General features: G+C 36.1%; 2 long non-coding RNA genes and 1 pseudogene across 2 annotated transcripts in view; 2 read left to right on the forward strand and 1 right to left on the reverse strand.

The window, feature by feature from the left end:
• LOC138189142 (uncharacterized) overlaps positions 1-21,512 on the reverse strand; it is a 288,383-nt gene that overhangs the window by 43,355 nt on the left and 223,516 nt on the right. The gene's annotated exons all lie outside the window — the stretch shown is intronic.
• Positions 17,102-18,724, forward strand: LOC138188971 (uncharacterized). Its single transcript, XR_011175773.1, has 3 exons — positions 17,102-17,336; positions 17,457-17,604; positions 17,956-18,724. It is a non-coding gene; the product is annotated as an uncharacterized LOC138188971 (long non-coding RNA).
• Positions 19,005-19,124, forward strand: LOC138189184 (uncharacterized; annotated as a pseudogene).

Consider the following 21,512-nt stretch of genomic DNA (forward strand, 5'->3'; position numbering starts at 1 on the left):
AAGTTCAGCATTCATCTTCTAAAAATAATATAAATATCGCGTGTTTCAGTAAAGTACTTCTTAAACTAACATTATTTATTATGTCATTACTTATTATATCAATATTAATTATATAAGCTTTCATCCACTCTTACGTTTAGTTAATGAATTATTTGATTAATGAATTCCGGCAATGGGACAATTTTTCCCTTACACCCTTTCATTCTTTCCTTATTAAATAAGATACTTCGAGATAGGATAAACGAATTATAATCAATAATGCTCAGATAATGTACTTCTGAATACGCACAGAATTAATTTAACAACATTAGCAGAATCGATGCAAATAATTATGAATGAAGTGACGGATAGCATAAACACATAAATTGATAAAAGATGCTTTATGATAAGTGAGTGAGTGTAGAAAGAGATCTGTCAATGTTAACGAAACCTCGAAAGATTACGTTGCACAAGTATTGTATCAGTATACACTAGTTTATTGGACATGGGCTAGGTTAAAATGGGTGACAAAAGCGTGAAAATTTATTATCTTTAGGAAATAATATACCGAATGATAAGGAAATATATTTGTACGTTCTCTTCTATAACAAATAATATTCATTACCAAACTTCATGAATTGTAAATGACGAATCAAAAAGATGTTAAAAATTTATGAGAAATATATAGAATTTAGTATAAAGATTAATGTGTTTATTCTTTTCTTTCGATTTATCTCGTTAGTAATATTAGTATAGTGATGCAAGATGTGAGCAGTGTCCGCTATAGACCTAAAAATGGAGCAGTTCCATATAGAAGTATATAAAGACAATCACGAACTTAGTGCATTTATAGGCATCTTCAACGCGTACGCTCTGCACTAAGGAGCGTACATATCTCGTTAAACTATATCAAAGACGACGAAAAAATTGACCAGCAAAAAGAGAAGGAGTTTACCTGGTAAAAACTTTCAGAGAGTAAATTGCAACGAGGAATGAGTAGCTAGATTGATTATTCAATGTCACTTGGGCGGTACGTGCTACAAGGAGGCTGGGTTTGAGGCTGTCCTCAGCCAAGTGGGATGCTATATGGTTTTACGACTGGTGACGTAGGGGGACTCCTTCGCCCGGCCTGTGTTTGGATATAAATGGGGAGGATATCGATGTGCGGCTTCAGATGAAATATCTGGGCCTTACTATTAACAGGCAATGGACGTTCGAACCGCACTTCAGGCTCTTGGTCCTCAAAGTGATGGCGGCAGCCAACGCCTTTTGTGGTTTGCTGCCGAAAATCGGCGGGGCCGGGGTAGGAGTGCGCCGTGTATATAAGGGAGTCGTCCGTTCCCGGGTCCTGTACGCGGCTCCGGTGTCGGCACGAGATCTGATGGCGAGTTGCCGCAGTCTGCTTTTGCTGAGGAGGCTACATAGGACGACCGCCATCAGGATCATAAGGGGATACCGGACGGTATCTTATGTGTCGGCGCCCGTCTTGGCGGCGTCTCCTTCGATCTGCTGCAGGTCTTGGTGGGACCTGGGCTCGAGTGGGGATTCTTCGCCCGCTGGGCAAGTGGCTCGAGACGTTCGGAGAGAAGCTAGGCGAGAGGTATGGGAGCGGTGGCGCTCCAACCTACTCGCTGAAGTTCAGGCCCCTCGCCACCGCGCCGTTAGATCAGTCCTCCCGAACTGTGAGATTTAGAAGGGCCGCAGAGGGCTTCCGTTATCCTTCTCGATGGTGCAGGTGCTCGCCGGACACGGAGTATTCGAGAAATACCTGCGGAAAATTTAAGGAGAGATGACGAACACCTGTCATCACTGCGGAGAGGACGAGAACACGGCGCAGCACACGTTGGATTTTTGTTCGATAAAATTTTTCTTGAAACGACCGCCATTTTGTGAAAAAATTTTTTTTGACTTTTCCAAGGTTTATGCTATAGCGACATCTATGCTAATTTAGAATCCGTTCGGCTTTTTTGCTTCAGATGACCAGAAGGGTTGAAATCATGCACGCCAGGACACTCTTTCTTTATTGGACTCCCACTTTGTCAGTTCATAACTTTGTGAATTTTGAGTTTTTTCGGTTAATTTTTTATGCAATCTTAAAATATCAATAAACGAATAATAAAAAATGGATAGTAAAAATATTTTTTGTTTCGTTTGTACAGAACTTCAAAAACCGCTCGCAATTCATGCCTCTAATTATGTTACATAATTTTAAAGCAATTTGAAAGCGGTCTCGTTTTGCTACAACTCTATTTATTCATGGTTGTACCTTACCTACCTCAGAGCAGTCTCTGGTAGCCTCCAAACTTCTTTTGTAGTATGTCCAAAGTTGAAACAAGTAATAGTTCCTCGGGGTATCTGTTATATAGATAAAATCGGTGAAGGAAATGCCAAAACAATTTTGACAGTTCCTTACAGTGTTTATATTCACCTTCAGTGCTCATATAATAGTTACACCTCCTATGGTTGTCTACACGTACAAGTCTGTCTATTACAATGGCGCAATCTGTTCCTCATATTTGGAGAATAAGAGTGACTTTAGTTGGTTGTACTGCCAAAATACAGTTATGTCACTTTACCCACAAAAGTATCATCAATACCACATAATCATATACATATTGATATAATAATATCAAACGACTTTTATAAGAACATTGTTTTTATAATTTCAATCCCTTGTGAGTTCTTCCACGGTACTTACTTAAACCGAACACTCTGTACATACAAATATGTTATGTGTGTACACATGTGTATTTGTGTGTGTAGTTACAAATTTTGACTTCGTTCGGTTCTCCTTTCTTAGTTTTCATTTCTCGTAATAAATTTTACTCTACACTTTATTCCAGTTAAGACAGCATATTTATTTATTTTTTTGCTTATTCCTCTAAATAACAGATTCTATTTTACTTCTCGTTGGCAAGTGCAAAACCGCTTTAAGATTTACTGCATGAATTTTTTTGTAATATTTCTTTCTTCCCCATCTAGATTTTATTTATTTTGATTATATTTTGAGAACATACCAGATTTTCGTAAAAATAAAGATCTACAATCAATATTGAAAAATTTAATGCCAAAAGAAATACGAACGACTGCGTATTTTTCTATGAAAGAATATGGGAACAAATGCATATTTTTCCCCAAAAATTTAGGACAACTTAAAATGTCATTGAAAAAGATCAATCTTGGTTATACAAAAAACAGATTTCTTACAAATAATTATGAATTACTCGAACAAGATTGCATTTATTTAAAAAAAGAAAAATGAAATGAAGAAAAGGAGCCTGATATCTCCTTTCATCAACAATCGTTATTTTTTTAAAATAAAAATTTTGTCTCAAAAGAATCATTAAATTCAAATAAAACGAATATGCATTAGAAAGCACGCTTACATCAGTGCTTAGAACGTAATGAATATAATAAAAGCATTGAAACCTTTCGTAAGAAAAGCTGTTCGTGAAGCAAAAAACAAATTACACTGTGTTGAGCGTTAAGTGTGTTTATTGTGACTGACCATCTAAAATTTCAATGTGGCATAATCAGAAATGGGACAAGAAAGTGCGAGATTAATTATATAGTAATAACGGCCATCATACGATAATATATTACTAGGAAAGAAGATACAATGGAAATACAATAGATGCAATGGAAGCATTTGCCAAAGCAGACTTACATTGTAGAGATGGTGTGAACGTAACCTGCGAATAACAAAGTGATTCGATCACGTTCGGTTCAAATCAAAACGATTTTTCATAGCGCCTTGTGACTTTTCATGGTCATTTCTAACTGATGGAGAGTATTACTGATCTCTGCACATATCATATGATCTGTAGCTGCTATTATACTTTTTATATTAACGACATCAAAACAAAAATGCGAGTTACATACTATAAAGGAATGACGAAGAACAGTGAAAGATAACGCAGAAATTAATGATTTTGAATTTCGCAAACGTAAGTTTAATTTCAAATTTTTTTAGACTGAATTCTACTAAATGTAAATATAACTCTATTACAAAATAATATATATATATGTCGGAGAGAGGTTGGAATTTATGGTTAGGGGCGTGAAACGAATCTTCGTTTGGATTATATGTCCGATATATATGTCAGAGATGAAAGGACACCGTAGCCTTCCCTTTAGAATTTTGGGGAAATCCCTTAACACTTTAATCTAGATTTTACCATAGCCGTAATTATCCCCTTCCCGTACTTTAGCGAGTCAGACTCGCGATGAAGATTTTGGCCCAAACATGAATATCGCGAGTTTGACTCGCGACCAGATACTTGGGCCAAACGTAAACATAACAAGCCGAGCTCCCGGACTGTTTTTTTGCCCGTTGCGATCGTGACTGAATGTTAGTAACTGTTTACGAGCATCAGGCTGGTCTGTTTCGCGATGTCTACCGTTTGGGCCCGAGTTTCGTAAAACTAAATGGCACGGGAAGTGGTTAAGCAATTGTCGTCACTCGATCCGATTGTATTTGTTCGAGATTTGCGATAGTGAGCTTGGGCTCGAGGCGACAAGCAATCGCCGAACGTAGCCGCGGTCACGGAATGAACGCTTTGTCTAACAAAGGTATGAAGTAATTCTATAGCTCTCCTTAAAAGAAATATTTGTAGCGACACGCGACAGTAAACATTCCAACGGTTTCTTTCCCGTGGCTCGCCACGGACAGAACCTACCACGCAGACCCTATTCTTCGGGTAAGATGATTACCAGATGCCGACGCATCTCCACAGTACATGTTCAGCTAGCCTGTGGACCCGTTACAAATCTTAAGATTTAGTTAGCTAAAGTCCTTCAAACAGTCTTTGTCCCAACTACGGGAAGATAGGGGAAATCTATTTTTTTCACGAACGACGCTTCCCGTTAGCAACTTTTCCTCAAGGGTGGCTAGCATTCTTCTCTAACTACCAACATGGAAATTGACCAATTAACAACAACGTCAATTTCCGAGACTTTCCGAACGAAGGCTATCCTCGACGAATCCGATGATCTCGTGTTCTTGGACACACCCCATCGTAGTTTTCCTCTGCAGCATCATCGTGACGGAAAGTCATTCTCTCGTGAGGTCTCATTAGCGAGTTACATAGCGTCTTTACGCTCGGTGAATATTCTACGTTTTAACAAAGAGCTAGTGTCACGTCGGGCGACCCTCCACCTAGATCAGGCCATACATCGCGGGCCAAACGGGAACCAGATGTCCGCTCATCCTTACGGCGTACCCTCAATAGTCTTAAGGAACCGTCATAAATCCCACTAATTTGCTAGCTAAGGTCCTTCGGACCGAACAAATATTCTTTTTAAATCACTTTCTAAAGACTATTGTCTACTACGGCTTGACAAGGGAAAGTTAGTTTGTCTCACGTACGATGCTTCCTACTAGCAACTTTCTATCGAGGGCGGCTAAGACCTTCTTAGTCCACCAACCTTCGTTTATCCAATCAGAAGCAACGTATACTGCCCTCACTTTCCTGACCAAAATGTCATGAACAAATCCGATGGTCCCGTGCGCTAGACACACCCATCGCTACCTTTCCTCCGACACAGCATCGTCACCCAACTTTACTTCTTCTACACCGCTAGAAAAGTCAACCACTTCTTCTACATCGCTATAAGGGTCAACTTACAAAGTCGAAGTATAACGTCTAAATCTAACGTCTATTAACTATCCTCTAATGCTACGTCCACTAACATACTAAATTCAGCTATAAGAGCCTGGCTCTATTGTGCATCTATCTTATCTTCGCCCGACAAAGTGTCATCTATTTACATCTGTTTAATTATATCTACTCAACAGTGTAACTTAAGTGTTGGAAATAAAAACCTTATCACTCTGTGAATCACAGTGTTATACTAACTGAATCACCCCTATTATTTTAACCGAAATCAGGGGATCGATCAACTCGTGGTGTCGATTATTATTATCGTAACGGAAATTTACGACTCCCGTTGACGTCTCTCCACGCGATTGGTCGAATTTACAGATACTTTCTGGAGAAAAGGAGGAAAGAATAGAATAATCTACCTATACTGAAGTATATAAATATGATTAAAGTATAGAAAAATAATTAAAGTTACTTACTTACATATGAAACTGCTATTAATAAGTAAAGGGAACAATCAAAGCTAGAGTAGCTGAGAGACAAGAACGATCAGTGAATGCAGAAAATAGCATAAAATACAAAACAGATGAAAACAAAATGTATAATATGTGTAAGAAAAATAAATTGGATACAGTATTCAGAATTTACAACAAAATTCATTAAAAAAACAGCAGCAGAATGGTCATTTCCTTTTCTGACAAAGAAAGATAGATATGAGGACTGACAAATATTATTAAAAAGCAAAAGCAGTGTAGCGGCACATGAGTCATAGGACGAGGCGGATCGAGATCGTCTCATGTTGTTGTTGTGTCGGAACACGGACACAGTCCTGACGTTCGAAACATATCGATAGACAAAACAAAGTCACCTTTATGGGTAACCGTCGATCTTAGACAAATTCAAATTTCCCGACTCCACACCCCCCTCCCTCCCCCGACCAGTATAAATAAACAGACTCGATCGCGGGCGAGACAATATATACCAAGTGACACGATTTAGCGATCAATATCTACGAATCGGGTTTTCCGCGAGCGAAAATACACTATTGTTGCGAACATAGTGAGTGAGCATCTTTTGTACTTTTATTTATTTATTTGGTTAACTTATTCGAAATAGATTTGACGGGTTGCGACAGCAATCTCTCGCTCTCGTTATTTTACATTATCTATTCACAACCAATCCTCCACAGCACCATTAAAGTAAGATCATTTCACCATAGAAGAATAGCAATTCAGACAAATTCACAAATTATAATAATCTAAGAACAACTTAAGAACTTTATTATGTTTGTTTTGTAGTAACCAACAAATTTGACTTTTAACCTAAGAATATATATGCCACAAATAATTTTATGTAGAAATAAACATAAATAATATTAAATAAATAGAATTTTTCTTATTGAAATGTGACAGTCTGTAATAAAAGACGAAGTAAAAAAGAAAAGATAACTTTAACAAAGAGGAAATTTATAAAAACTTATTCCTAAAAAATTTTGGCCGATCAGATAATTGAAATAAAAGTACAAAAAGCAACTAATATTAGATGAAACGTAATGTATTCTCTCAACGTACATTTGCGAAGCGGTTCATTTTATATTCATTTCCGAGATTCTTCGTGTCCACCCAGTCATGAAAGTTCAGAACTACTTTATGAGAATTAAGAATCTTCTACATCAAATCATTTCATTTGAAAGACATATATTTCTAAATTATTCACATAAAATTAGTACAGCGCGCGAACAATAAAAGGAAATAAGCGATACAGTAGCTCATACAAACAAGGACAAAGATTAAAATAACACATCAAAAATAGCAGTTACTAACCAAATTTGTGTGGAAAGTCATTGAAAAAGTAAATTCTTCTTTAAATGAAAGACGGTTATGTATATGAAAATCAAAAACGTAATGAAAATACAAAAAACATAAAAGAAGAAAACTGTATTTTATATTACGACTTACTTTTACATATAGAATAATTTCCTTTCAAATTACTGTACTACCCCATCCATCCATCTAGAACAAATTTTTAGGTTAAAATTATTTATACAAAACCAATATGTGTACGAATCTTTTCATTTTATAAAATTATATGTATAAAATATTTACCTTCGCTAAATCTCTTTTTACAGAAACTTTGCAGATCATGTTTCTAATCAAATTTAATTCTCCACTTAGTACTCATTACCAAGTAATGCTTGGTAAATTCGAAACTTATAACGTTCAGTAAATTTTTATACGATGTACACTCTACCTTGGCTCGAATTCGAAAGACGATTGAACAGCACCGATTTCTAGGATAACAGTGACGACAAAGGAGTAGTGCTGCTTGCTGATTGGCTACGCTTCAGGACTAGAAGTGGAACATGTAGGCGATCACTGCGCAGTCACCTTGTGTCATACTTGTAAAACCTAGATGTGATTCTTTTGTTAATTTTCCATTTGAAGATTAATTAAATAGATGTTTGATAACGATTTTAATACCGAAAATAACGATTATTATACTCCGAATTTATATGGTTATACTATAGTAAAATATGTAAAATATGTATTTGTTATGTATAATGGCTAACGAAAGTATCCGAATGCTCGCCATTGTAACTTTAAAGATATAGATATATATAAAAATAAAGATGTGTGTGTGTGTGTGCGCGCGTGTGTGACGCACTTGATATTTCAAAGAATTTTCACAACTACAGTAACATACAGATATCAAGATTATGTGTGTAAAATTTGAATTGGATAATATTTGTAGAAGTTGATTTTAATAGAAACATAATTATTTCTTAAGAGCATAGTATTTAAATATAGAAGTATTGTACATGCCATATATTTTCATCATGTTCATTTCTGATGATATTTATCTTCCTTATTGAAATAGGACATTTTGTAACAAAAGAAAAAAGACAGACTTACCATATCAGTATAGAAAAGAATTTATGAAGAGTTATGCTGCAATAAGCTTTTGAATATGATAATGTGCATTTATCATAAATTGCACATATTTTGGAAAATATTTCTTACAAAATTCTGGTCAATCAGATAACTAGAACAAAAAATCCAAGAAACAACTCATATTAAAAGAAAACACGACTGTATTAGAGTTATTAAAGAATATTAATTTTTAAGCATTCTGGATATATGAATAACTGTTACAAAAGATTTTATCGGTCATTATTAACCATTATCGATGACACAATTTGTTTTTGGATACAAATAATCACTCGACGATAAAAACACTTCTTTGCAGAAACAAATAAATTTATGGAAAGGACAATAGAATTGACATGTGAAGCTCTTACATGAATATAAATGTTAGCAAGTATCTAACCAAAGAAAATATTATTAAGAAAAGTGACTATAAATAAAATATAATTGTTAAGGTATAATAAATTAATTGCTTTGCACACAACATCGATACATATATATTACACTCTGAAGACCTCGATAACCTTCTTACACGCAAGCTTGTTGTCAAACAGACTATTCTAGAAGTTCCTAACATCTACCAACAGTCTTTTGTCTCAACTCAGACCTGAACGTCCTCTGACGCTTACACACACATTCACATGCACAGTGTAAATGTATCATCTACCTAACAATAATAAAGGCCAAAAACATTATGAAAATAAGCAAGACAGTATAAGAAAACTGAATTAGTTTTTATGACTTACTTTTACACGTAGAATAATTTATTTGATTGTTGTAGAATCCATTGTAGAGAGAGGACAAAGTTTTCCGATTAAAATAATTCGCACGAAGCATTCAATTTATAAATATTCAGTTATAAAATATTTCACGAACTTCACAAGCCAACCTTAAAATAATCAAATTCTACTCGTCATTTAGCATTTGCAACTAATTAATACTTGTTGGACACAACCACGTGCCATGTGAATTCTACTACCATGCTACGTTCATCAGCTACGCTTCAAAGTTATAAGCGGATCCTGCGTACAACTGTGCAAAATATTTCAATTTTAAGACTAATATTTAGAGACGATTTTATTATCCTGAAGATTATCATTATTATACTACGGATTTTTACATAGATATCTGTTGGGACTTGAGCTGATTCACGCAGTACAAGACATGTGGAAGCTAGAAACGAGGAAAGTGGACTGCGAGAGAGTGTGACCAATATGAACGGTAAGTCTGTGAAAAACATGCAGCCAGCTCGGCTTATATGTAATTGTTTCAATTTACTAAATACATTATATGTCGGAGATAAAAGGATATCGGAGCCGTCCCTTCGGAACTTCGGGTAAATCTCTTAACACCGTAATCTAGATTCTATCATGGGCGTAATTAAACAATTGTTATCATTCGATCCGATTGTATATGTTCGAGATTTGTGATAATGAGCTTGGGCTCGAGGCGACAGTCGGTCGCCAACGTGCCCGCGGTCAAGGGATGAACGCTTTGCCTAACAAAGGTATGAAGTAATTCTATAGCTCTCCTTAAAAGAAATATCTCTGGCGACACGCGACAGTAAACATTCCAACGGTCTCTGTCCCGTGGCTCGCCACACGCAGTCCCTATTCTTCGAGTAAGATGATTTCCAGATGTCGATGTGTCTCCACAGTACGTGATCAGCTGCCCGAGGGCCGTTATAAACACTAAGATCTAGTTACCTAAAGTCCTTCAAACAGATAAACAGTCTTTGTCCCAACTACGGGAAGATAGGGGAGATCTATTTCTTTCAACGAACGGCGTCTCCCACTAGCAACTTTCCCTCGAGGGCGGCTAGCATCTTTTCTAACCACCGATATGGAAATTGCCCAATTAGCAGCAACGCCAATTTCCCTTACTCTCTGAACGAAGGTTATCCTCGACGAATCCGATGATCTCGTGTCCTTAGACACACCCCATCATAGTTTTCCTCTGCAGTATCATCGCGACGAAAAGTCATTCTCTCGTGAGGTCGTATTAGCGAGTTACATAGCGTCTGCACGCTCGGTGGATATTCCACGTTTTAACAAAGAGTCCGACTTAGATTTTGTGAGCATGTTCAACCATCATCCCGTCGGCCGCGGATTCGTTATTGAACCTAGGATCATTGTCATTAGTTTCTCGAGTATCTAATTACCACGGTTACTTGTCCAATTCTATAATAATCGTATTTGCACTAGTCTATCTCTATCGCACATCGACGATGTGTAATCCAAACGAAGATTCTTTTCACGCCCCTAACTCTAAATTTCAACCTTCTCCGACATATATATATAACAATTTAAATAATTTCATATTCAAATTTAAATAAATTCTGTGCAACGAAATCGAATATTTATTTTATCCAACTTTAATCCTCTCCCTGCCAGTATCCCTACACATAGCAGGTTAGCCGAAAACGTGGAATTTATCTATCAGTAAGCTAAACACTGGTTAACGCTACCCATAAGTAATTAATTTATCAATAAATTATTTCAAAAATAAGTAAAAAAGAAACATCTCCAATCGAAACAGTCCTCAGATTGTTTCTGGTGGCAGCAATTACCATATAATCAATATTTCATATAGAATCAAATCATTTAAATCTTTCCCTTCCGATTAAATTCAAATTAAACAGAAAATAAATTAAGCAAAAATCAAAAGTTTAAATTTGATTTAAACGAATACGTGACAATACTATATAACGTCATACGTTATAACGTAACAATATTTATTTATTTATTTATTTTTGTATTTCATAATAGAATTTATTTAATTTTAAAATCTTAGTTAATTTTAATAATGTGTTTTCATGATTTGTATTTTTATAATTACTAGGTTATTGAGTGTTCGATTCAATAATATAAAGCACACATATATACATATTTCTGACAGTGTAGTTTTCATATAAAATTCTTTAAGATTGTGCGAATGTTAGTTAGTTTCAATAGTGTTATGTTGGGTGTTCTATTTCTTTTATGTTCATTTAGATTATTAGTAGTTTGGTTTGATATATAGATTTCATATACATGCATGTTTCGTAATGTAGTTTTCATATATAATTCTTTGCTGGAATGTTGGCTAGTTTTAATTATGCATTTTATGTTTACTAGATTGTTAATTTGATTTAATAGTATAGAACACGCACACATATACATATTTCTGACAATGTGATTTTCATATAAATTCTTTAATAATGTAGTATTGTGTATTTTAGGTTATGTATTCATTAGACTGTTAATTATTTGATTTCATATATATTCTCATTCATATATATACTCATTGTTATTGGTTAGATTTTCAAATCGTACTGCGACATTTCCATCAGTTTATTAATCGATTTTATTTATTTTATTTTATACTGATTGTTATTGGTTAGATTTTTGAATCATAGTTTATTCTTCGTCGAGTTGTCGAATCATAGGTTATTCTTGTTTAATTGTAGTATTACATTATATGATATTGAACCATAGGTTTCAAATCGCGAGTCGGTTATTGGTAGATTTATTTAATGTTATATACATATATTTTGTTTATTGGTTGATTTATATGATATTGAACCATAGGTTTTCAAATCGCGAGTCGGCTATTGGTAATAGCCCGTGTTCATTTGTGTATTCGAATCCTTACTCGCGCGATTTGCATATAGTAGTTTTCGTTTCTTCGTTACGAGCGCGGGACGTGACAATATAGTATCTCCTTATAACGTATAACGTTGTATAGTACTACGTTATAACGTATCACGTTGCATACTATTACATTATCACGTATAATGTAATATAGTATATCGTTATAACGTATAACGTTATATAGTATTACGTTATAACGTATAACGTTATATGGAATCATGGTATAACGAAATACGTTATAGAGTATTTCGTTATATCGTATAACTTTATATATTATTACGTTATAACGTATAACACTATAGAGTGTTACGTTATAACGTATGACGTTATATAGTATTGTCACGTATTCGTTTAAATCAAATTTAAGCTTTTGATTTTTGCTTAATTTATTTTCTGTCTAATTTGAATTTAATCGGAAGGGAAAGATTTAAATGATTTGATTCTATATGAAATATTGATTATATGGTAATTGCTGCCACCAGAAACAGTCTGAGGACTGTTTCGATTGGAGATGTTTCTTTTTTACTTATTTTTGAAATAATTTATTGATAAATTAATTACTTATGGGTAGCGTTAACCAGTGTTTAGCTTACTGATAGATAAATTCCACGTTTTCGGCTAACCTGCTATGTGCAGGGATACTGGCAGGGAGAGGATTAAAGTTGGATAAAATAAATATTCGATTTCGTTGCACAGAATTTATTTAAATTTGAATATGAAATTATTTAAATTGTTATATATATATGTCGGAGAAGGTTGGAATTTAGAGTTAGGGGCGTGAAACGAATCTTCGTTTGGATTACACATCGTCGATATGCGATAGAGACAGACTAGTGCAAATACGATTATTATAGAATTGGACAAGTAACCGTGGTAATTAGATACTCGAGAAACTAATGACAATGATCCTAGGTTCAATAACGAATCCGCGGCCGACGGGATGATAGATGAACGTACTCATAAAATCTAAGTCGGGATCTTTGTTAAAACGTGGAATATCCACCGAGCGTACAGACGTTAATTAACTCGCTAATACGACCTCACGAGAGAATGACTTTTCGTCGCGATGATACTGCAGAGGAAAACTATATCGGGGTGTGTCTAAGGGCACGAGATCATCGGATTCGTCGAGGATAGTCTTCGTTCAGAAAGTAAGGGAAATTGGCGTTGCTGCTAATTGGTCAATTTCCATACCGATGATTAGAAAAGATGCTAATTGCCCTCGAGAGAAGGTTGCTAATGAGCACATCGACATCCGGCAAACATCTTACTCGAAGAATAGGAGCTGTGTGTGGCCACGGGACAGAGACCGTTAGAATGTTTACTGTCATGTCTTGCCAGGGATACTTCTTTTAATGGCGGCTATAAAATACCTTTGTTAGACAAAGCGTTCATCCCTTAACCGCGGGTACGTTGGCGACCGACGGTCGCCTCGAGCCCAAGCTCATTATTACTAATCCCGGACGATTACAGTTAGGTTGGATAATTACAATTGTTTAATTACAGCTATAGTAGACTCTAGATTACAATGTTGCAGGATTATCCAGCATTCCAGAGGCTCCGGTGTTCTTTCCTCTCCGACATATATATATATATATGTCGGGTTTACATTGCAATTAGGATTAGGGGCGTGAAACGAATCGTCGTTTGGTTTACGCATTGTCGATAAGCAATAGAGAAGACATTGACTAGTGCAGATACGATTATTATAGGATTGGACAAGGAACCGTGGTAATTAGATACTCGAGAAACTAATGACAATGATCCTAGGCTCAATAACGAATCCGCGGTCGACGGGATGGTGGATGAACATGCTCACAAAATCTAAGTCGGACTCTTTGTTAAAACGTGGAATATCCACCGAGCGTGCAGACGTTACGTAACTCGCTAATACGACCTCACCAGAGAGAAAGACTTTCCTTCGCGATTATGCTGCAGAGGAAAACTATGATGGGGTGTGTCTAAGGACACGAGATTCTTGGATTCGTCGAGGATAGCCTTCGTTTAGAAGGTGAGGGAAATTGGCGTTGCTGCTAATTGGTCAATCTCCATATCGGTGGTTAGAAAAAGATGCTAGCCGCCCTCGAGGGAAAGTTGCTAGTGGGAGACGCCGTTCGTTGAAAGAAATAGATCTCCCCTATCTTCCCGTAGTTGGGACAAAGACCGTTTATCTGTTCGAAGGACTTTAGGTAACTAGATATTAGTGTTTATAACGGCCCTCGGGCTAGCTGATCACGTACTGTGGAGAGACATCGACATCTGGCAATCATCTTTCTCGAAGAATAGGAACTGCGTGTGGCCACGGGACAGAGACCGTTGGAATGTTTATTGTCGTGTGTCGCCAGAGATATTTCTTTTAAGGAGAGCTATAGAATTACTTCATACCTTTGTTAGGCAAAGCGTTCATCCCGTGACCGCGGCTACGTTCGGCGACTGGCTATCGCCTCGAGCCCAAGCTCATTATCACAAATCTTGAACAAATACAATCGGATCGAAAGACGACAATTGTTTAATTACGCCTATGATAGAATCTAGACTACGGTGTTAAGGGATTTTCCCGGGGTTCCAAAGGGAGGACTCCGATGTCCTTTCATCTCCGACATATATATATATATATGTGTGTGTGTGTGTGTATCTAACTAAGTAAAATGTCTAACGCACCGACACACAAATACATATGTAGATGCGAACAATATTACCACCGAAGCAAATCGAAATCAAAACAAGGAGCTTCAGGATAAAGCTCGTTACACCTCATGCGTTGAATGCATCGTTTAGAATCACTCACGGTTTCTTCGCAATTACTTTTCCTCTTGCGCTGAAACAATACAATGTAACTTAATTAAACAAATGAATAAAAGACAAATGAAAAGGATAAATTTAAGCAGACCGAATACGCACTAGGGTGGCCCGCGTAAGAACCTCTGATGGGGATGCCTCCGCAACCATCGTTCGGGCGTTGGGGTCCAAATCACCGAAATCTACGTTCACGAAAACAGCAAAAATCGAAAATCAAATCAAACCCCGAAAGCAACCATAACATGGAAATATTCATCAAAACCAAAATTACGCAAGATAAATCGGAGGAACTCCTTACTATGGGAGAGCGGCGGATCGTGCGTGTTGCCGGAACGGGTGTCGATGTAATAATGAGACGCCAGTCGCCGGCCCTTCCACGCGCCGAGGAACATAGAATATTCCCACAGTACTAACATAAAAGTTTCTCGAGAAAAGACTAGATCAGCATGGAAGGCTCCAAGCCTCAAAGACGCTACCTCAGCGAAAAAATAGGACCGATGGGAACTAAGTCAAAATACAGATTTTTGCATTCTCTCACGTACCAACGATGGGAATCTGGAAGTCAAAGACAAGATAACGAAGCAGAGGAGACATCAACGATTACAGAATTTACATTCTCTCACGTACGAGTTCGGGAACCCCAAACTGCAACATCCCGATTCCCACGGAAACGAACTATCAGTTGACCGCCACCCTGTGGGGGATGTTATTATAAATAAACGCAGCAACACAGAACATCGCTCATTATTTTCTCGCTAATTGTACGTTACGTTCCGCCTTATTATTTTGTCACTAATTGTACGTTACGTTTCGGCTCATTATTTTGTCATTAATTGTACGTTTCGGCTCATTCTTTTGTCGTCAATTGTACGTTACGTTTCGGCTCATTATTTTGTCGTTAATTGTACGTTACGTTTCACGATTATTTTGTCGTCTATCGTGCATTGCGTTTCGACGGTCTCTCATTAATTGCTCAGTCTAAGTCACAATTAAATTAGAAATCTTCTAAGTGTTCATTTCGTTGGCGAGATCAAAATTATCTTTATAAATAAATATATTTGTATACGCGACATTAGTCCGAATAAATAAACCGCAATCTTTATTCAGTGTTTATTTTTAATCAAAATAAATGAATAAAACTAAAGGTTTTAATAATAATTATACCCGAGTTGAATAATAAAATCCAATAATAAACACACCGACGATCACTACCGCAGACGAGGTGATGGCCCCCGACGGTACTTACTCTTCAAGGTAAGAAACTTGATTTTATAAAAATTTCTTCTTCTCGAACAATTCATGCATATACATATGTCGGAGATGAAAGGAAAGCCGAAGCCGTTCCTTGGAAATTTTGGGAACATCCTCTAGTACTCTAGTCTGGATTTTATCATAGCTGTAATTGTTCGAGATTTGTGATATCAAGATTGGGTTCGAGGTGACAATTGATCGCCGAACGTAGCCACGGTCACGGGATGTACGTTTTGCCTAACGGAGGTCTGGAGTGGTTGTATGGGTTTTCCGAGAAATGTGGTTGTGGCGGCATGCGGCCTAGGAGCGGACCTAGCCACGTGTGATACAGTGGGTCATACATTGTATTACTAATCAAACTCCAGGCAGAAACTGCCTAGCAACGGCGTTTGAAACCTTCTCGATGCTTCCAAACGGGTATAGAAAAACAAATGCAATCGTACAGCGAGAAAAATCTCGACGAGGCTGGCATTCTTGCGACTGCTTTGGAGAGTGACACGTCGTGTTTTCAACCATCGTATTTCTGTGCTTAAGATCAGTCTACGCTTAGTAAAGAGTTATCCCGTTGGCCATGGATTCGTTTGAACTCAAAAATATTGTTAATAGCGTTCATTAAACTTATTGTTCGTAAATCATACTATTCATTGAACTTACTATTCGTTGAACTTATTATTCATTAGACTTATTACTTGTTAGACTTATTATTCGATCAACTTATTATCCACTAACTTAACAAATAATAATTTGTCAAGCTTATTATTCACTAGACTTATTATTTGTTAATCTTTGTAGTAGACTTGTGTCTACGTGTAAAAATAATCTCGGTTGTGTAAAACAGTGGTTAATTCACGTGAAGAGTTGTTACGCGCCCAAAATTCCAACCTTAACCCGACATATATAACCAGCATAAAAAATGTATTTAAGTTTCATTAATAAAATTAGACACTAATGACTTTACGCTTTTAATTTCGCTAATATGCCACACTGTCCCTAGGCCATAGTTGTACACACAGGTCTGTTAACTGCTGTAAAGGAGATGAGGTTCTTAATGTCGCAAGATGTACTTCACAAATCGGCCACCATTGAACACTGCGATCGAGTAGCTAGGATTTTGTGTTTGGCTCCATTCTTCGGTGAAAACACGAAAGGTAAAGAATATAAACTAAAGCAGTAAACTTATTCAATAACTAATACTATATTATCTATTTATTATAATTTCTCACCATTTATTTCAAGCAGACACATCGACAATACCCCATTTAGTACAGAAAACATTGTTTAAATGAATATTAATTATGAACCATTATTAAACATGCATTACTATTACCAACAAAAAAGTTCAACAAGACTACAATTTTCAAATGAAATATGTACACATATCTTCAATGCTTTTATATTTGACGCATATATTGGAAAGTAAGTTTGTTTTTAGTTTTTTCTTAATTCATTAAAAAATTGTGTGACTATTAACACTACCTATAATATACGTAAATAGCGTCATATTTAAAATATTAACCATGATTAAAAATTTTCAGTGTTATTAAATTTTTTATTGAGCAAGCTAAATTATAATCTAATTATAGAGTTTACAAAGGATTTTAAAAATGAAAAAATATTTATTTTATATAACATTTATTAGACATTAGTTAGATACAAAGTAAGAATAATATAATCATAATAATCATATATGTAAGACAAAAGTTGATCTCTATGATCATTAACATGGTGTTGCTTCCTCACACCCTCCTGCTACTCGCTTCGAAGCAGAACATACAGCAACTAGATATTACGGAAGCAGATCCAACACCAAACAATACAATACGTATAGAACACTAATCATGGAAACACCAACACCTTTGGCAGCCGAAGTTATTCACAAGTAACTAACCAACCGCCACCCTTAACATCAACATAGCCAAATCCATCAGGAACACGCTCAAGCAGTCACCGTTACAATACAAACTAATGGCAATTACTTTCAGATGTCAGCAGTATATGTACCACTGCGAACAGGCACTACATTGACAGAAATTATAGAAGCAGCATGGGCAACTACTACTTATGAATCAAATAACAGGCAAACAAAAATAATTCCACAAGACATTCTTGACAAAATCAGAGAAAAAAGGAAAGCGAAAGCAAAATGGCAAAAACATAGAACACGTGAAAGCAAAAAAACATGTAAACAAACTTGCAAGGAAATAGAAAGTAAAATAAAAGATCATAATAATAACGAATTCTCAAAATTCATAGATTCACTCTCTGCGTACGAGAATGCCAACTATATTCTATGGAAAGCCACGAACAAAATGAAGAAGTTAATAAAACTAATCCCAGTAATCAGAAAAGCAGACAACACATGAGCCAGAAGCAACGGAAAGGAGGCTGAAGAATTTTCCAATCATCTTTGTTGAAGTTATCTGTTCGAGGCACGTGTGATGAATGTGTAACAGAAATATATTTGAGTATAAGTGTAACTGTAAGTATAAGTATAAATATAAGTATAAGAACAGGGTATACTAAAGCAGATCCACACTCTGGCAGCGTTACATTATAACAGGGGCTTCGAAGCCATGACTTTATGGGTATTTATATAATTACGAAAACTGGCCCGTCTATATATACTCGTCTGCACCATCTGTGCATGGCATATTCCTAGAAAAGGCTATGAGGCTGGGAGGCCAATCAAATTTATTTAGAGCTAAACAATATTCAATGCCTTCCAGGATTAAGACAAGTAAGCACTAGAGAAAATGTAGTTTTTCTAGAACTGAGCATCGCTACAGCAAAAGCAAGTAACAAAACCATTTATTTCAGCCAACGCTCAAACCGCGTTGAGTGCACTCGTTCTCGTCCGATCACGAAAGTTTAAGCAACGCTGGGCACGGATAGTACTTAGATGGGTGACCGCTTGGGAACTCCGTGTGGTGTTGGCTTTTTTATTTTTCCAATCTTTTTTACTTTTCTTAACAATATATTTTCAATAATCTATAATTGAAGCGTCGAAAAAAATTAATGGTTTAGTATTACACTATTACCATACATTATATCATTCTTATTTTTACACTCTTTTATATGTTTCTAAATGTTCTTTCTTTTGTACATCAAAAGCTGTCGAGGTTTATCTCGGAATAGAGAGTGAAAATGCGTGGATGAATGTATAATAGAAATATATTTAAGTAAGCATAAGTACAAGTACAGTGTATGCTAATCCAGATTCGCACGTTGGCAGCGTTATTTTACTATGGAGCTTCGAAGCCATGTGCCTGTGTGTATTTATACAATTACGAGAAACTGGCCTGTTTACACTACACTGCACCATAAGTGCATAGCATGATTCTAAAAAAGGCTGTGAGGCTCAGATTCAAATTGATTTAGAGCTAAATACTCAATAGCTTCGAGGTCTAAGAAAACTAAATGCTAGAGAAGATGTAGTTTTCCTAGAAGTGAGTATTACTTCAACACCCTCCCTGAAACTCGAAATCTTTACAATTACTTTTTAATATCATTTTTGTATTTGTTATCAATATCATTACTGTATCATTTTGTATTTGTAGCTTTATTTATGTAGTATATTTCACCTTTGTTTCTTTAATTGGCGTTATTTGTTGTTGCATCTTGGCACTTTTACCATGCGACAGTGTTCGTTAACGTTTTAACCTCCTAAATTCACTATTTATCGCACTTGCACTGGAGCACAGTTACTCGCGTCTGTTTACCTCGACTGCTCGGGCAGAATTGTCATTACAATGCAGTTGTCTATATTCTTACAAACATCAAGGCCCGTTTTCTATTCTGCACGATAATTTTCATTTTTAACGTGTCGAACATTTTCTTCTACATCATATTTCAAAATTCCTTAACGATCACCTTTTACAAATTGACGGCTAGTACCCGATTTTGGATCATGTGTTGTATATACATGGAACATAACGGTAAGGAACAAAGAAAGCATTTGAAATACAACAAGATATTAAAATTAGAGATTAATTACACTCTCGTAGCGGTGCCTGGATCCGCTTGGACTAATTTGCAAACGGTGGAAGTTGTATATGTTAGAGCGATAAGAAGCCTAACGTATCTCTGAGCGACAGATGTAACGTCAGTATTCAATTTAATCTCAGAATGTCATGTTCGAACGAAGTCCATCTCCAATGCAGCTAATCGAAGTATGCATCTAAGCGAAACTTTCGGGGTTATTTTCATGTTCGGTATCATTTTGATAAAAAGAATCAAGACAATCAACTAAAACAACGTTTTGTCGATGAAATAAAAGATGTAGGTGTTACGTTCTATTTAGGTGTCAACGAGAAGGTAGCGTTAATTGACGTTTAATGCAACAAGCAAAATCACAACTCAACCAACACACGTTACAAAACCACCACCAATATTTGTCGAGGAGCAAATAATGGACCCGCTTATTGATAGATTAAGCAACATAGCTGGGAAGGAAAATTACACAATGAAACAAGTAAAACTGGAACAGGTAAAAATCCAAACAAACTCCCCAGAAAGCTATAGGAACGTGATAAATGAACTAAAGAAAAGCAATGCTATATACCACACGTACCAGCTCAAAACGGAAAGGAGCTACAAAGTAGTTATAAGAGGATTACATCCTAAAACTAACACAGAAAAATTAAGCGGTGAACTAACCAAAATTGGCCACAAAACAAGATCAATCAATAATATGACCAGGTATGACACCAAACAACCACTACCATTATTCCTAATTGAACTAGAACCGGGAACCAACAATAAAGCAACATACGAAGTCAAAAGAATCCTAAACACAATAGTAACAGTGTAACCGCCACGCTACAAAAAAGAAATACCTCAATGCATGCGGTGCCAACAATACGGACACACAAAAAACTATTGCAATAGAAGCCCGGTATGTGTTAAATGTGCAAAAAACCATTTAACAATACACTGCCCATACACAGGGAAAATTGAGGAAGTTAGATGTTACAATTGTAACGGAAACCACCCAGCCAGCTATAAAGGATGTGAAATCAGGAAACAACTACAACGTAAACTGTTTCCACCACTTCGCAATAGATCAGTTGATAACTATCAACAACAACAAAATACAACGGAAAACAAAGCAACATTGAAAACTCAAAATGAAATAAAATCTACAATCAGAAACACAGACATCCAAGTAAACCGAAGTTACGCGCAAGTAACACAAAATATCAGACAAGAAACGCCCATTAACAATCAGGGTCAAACCAACAACACCGAGGACACTACAGAAATCAAAGAACTACTAAAACAATCAATTAAAAATACTGATATACTTATAAAAATGATAATCGAAC

Source organism: Bombus flavifrons, chromosome 18 (assembly GCF_040668555.2).
Source record: "Bombus flavifrons isolate JBK064 chromosome 18, iyBomFlav1_principal, whole genome shotgun sequence".
Taxonomy (NCBI): Eukaryota; Metazoa; Arthropoda; class Insecta; order Hymenoptera; family Apidae; genus Bombus; species Bombus flavifrons.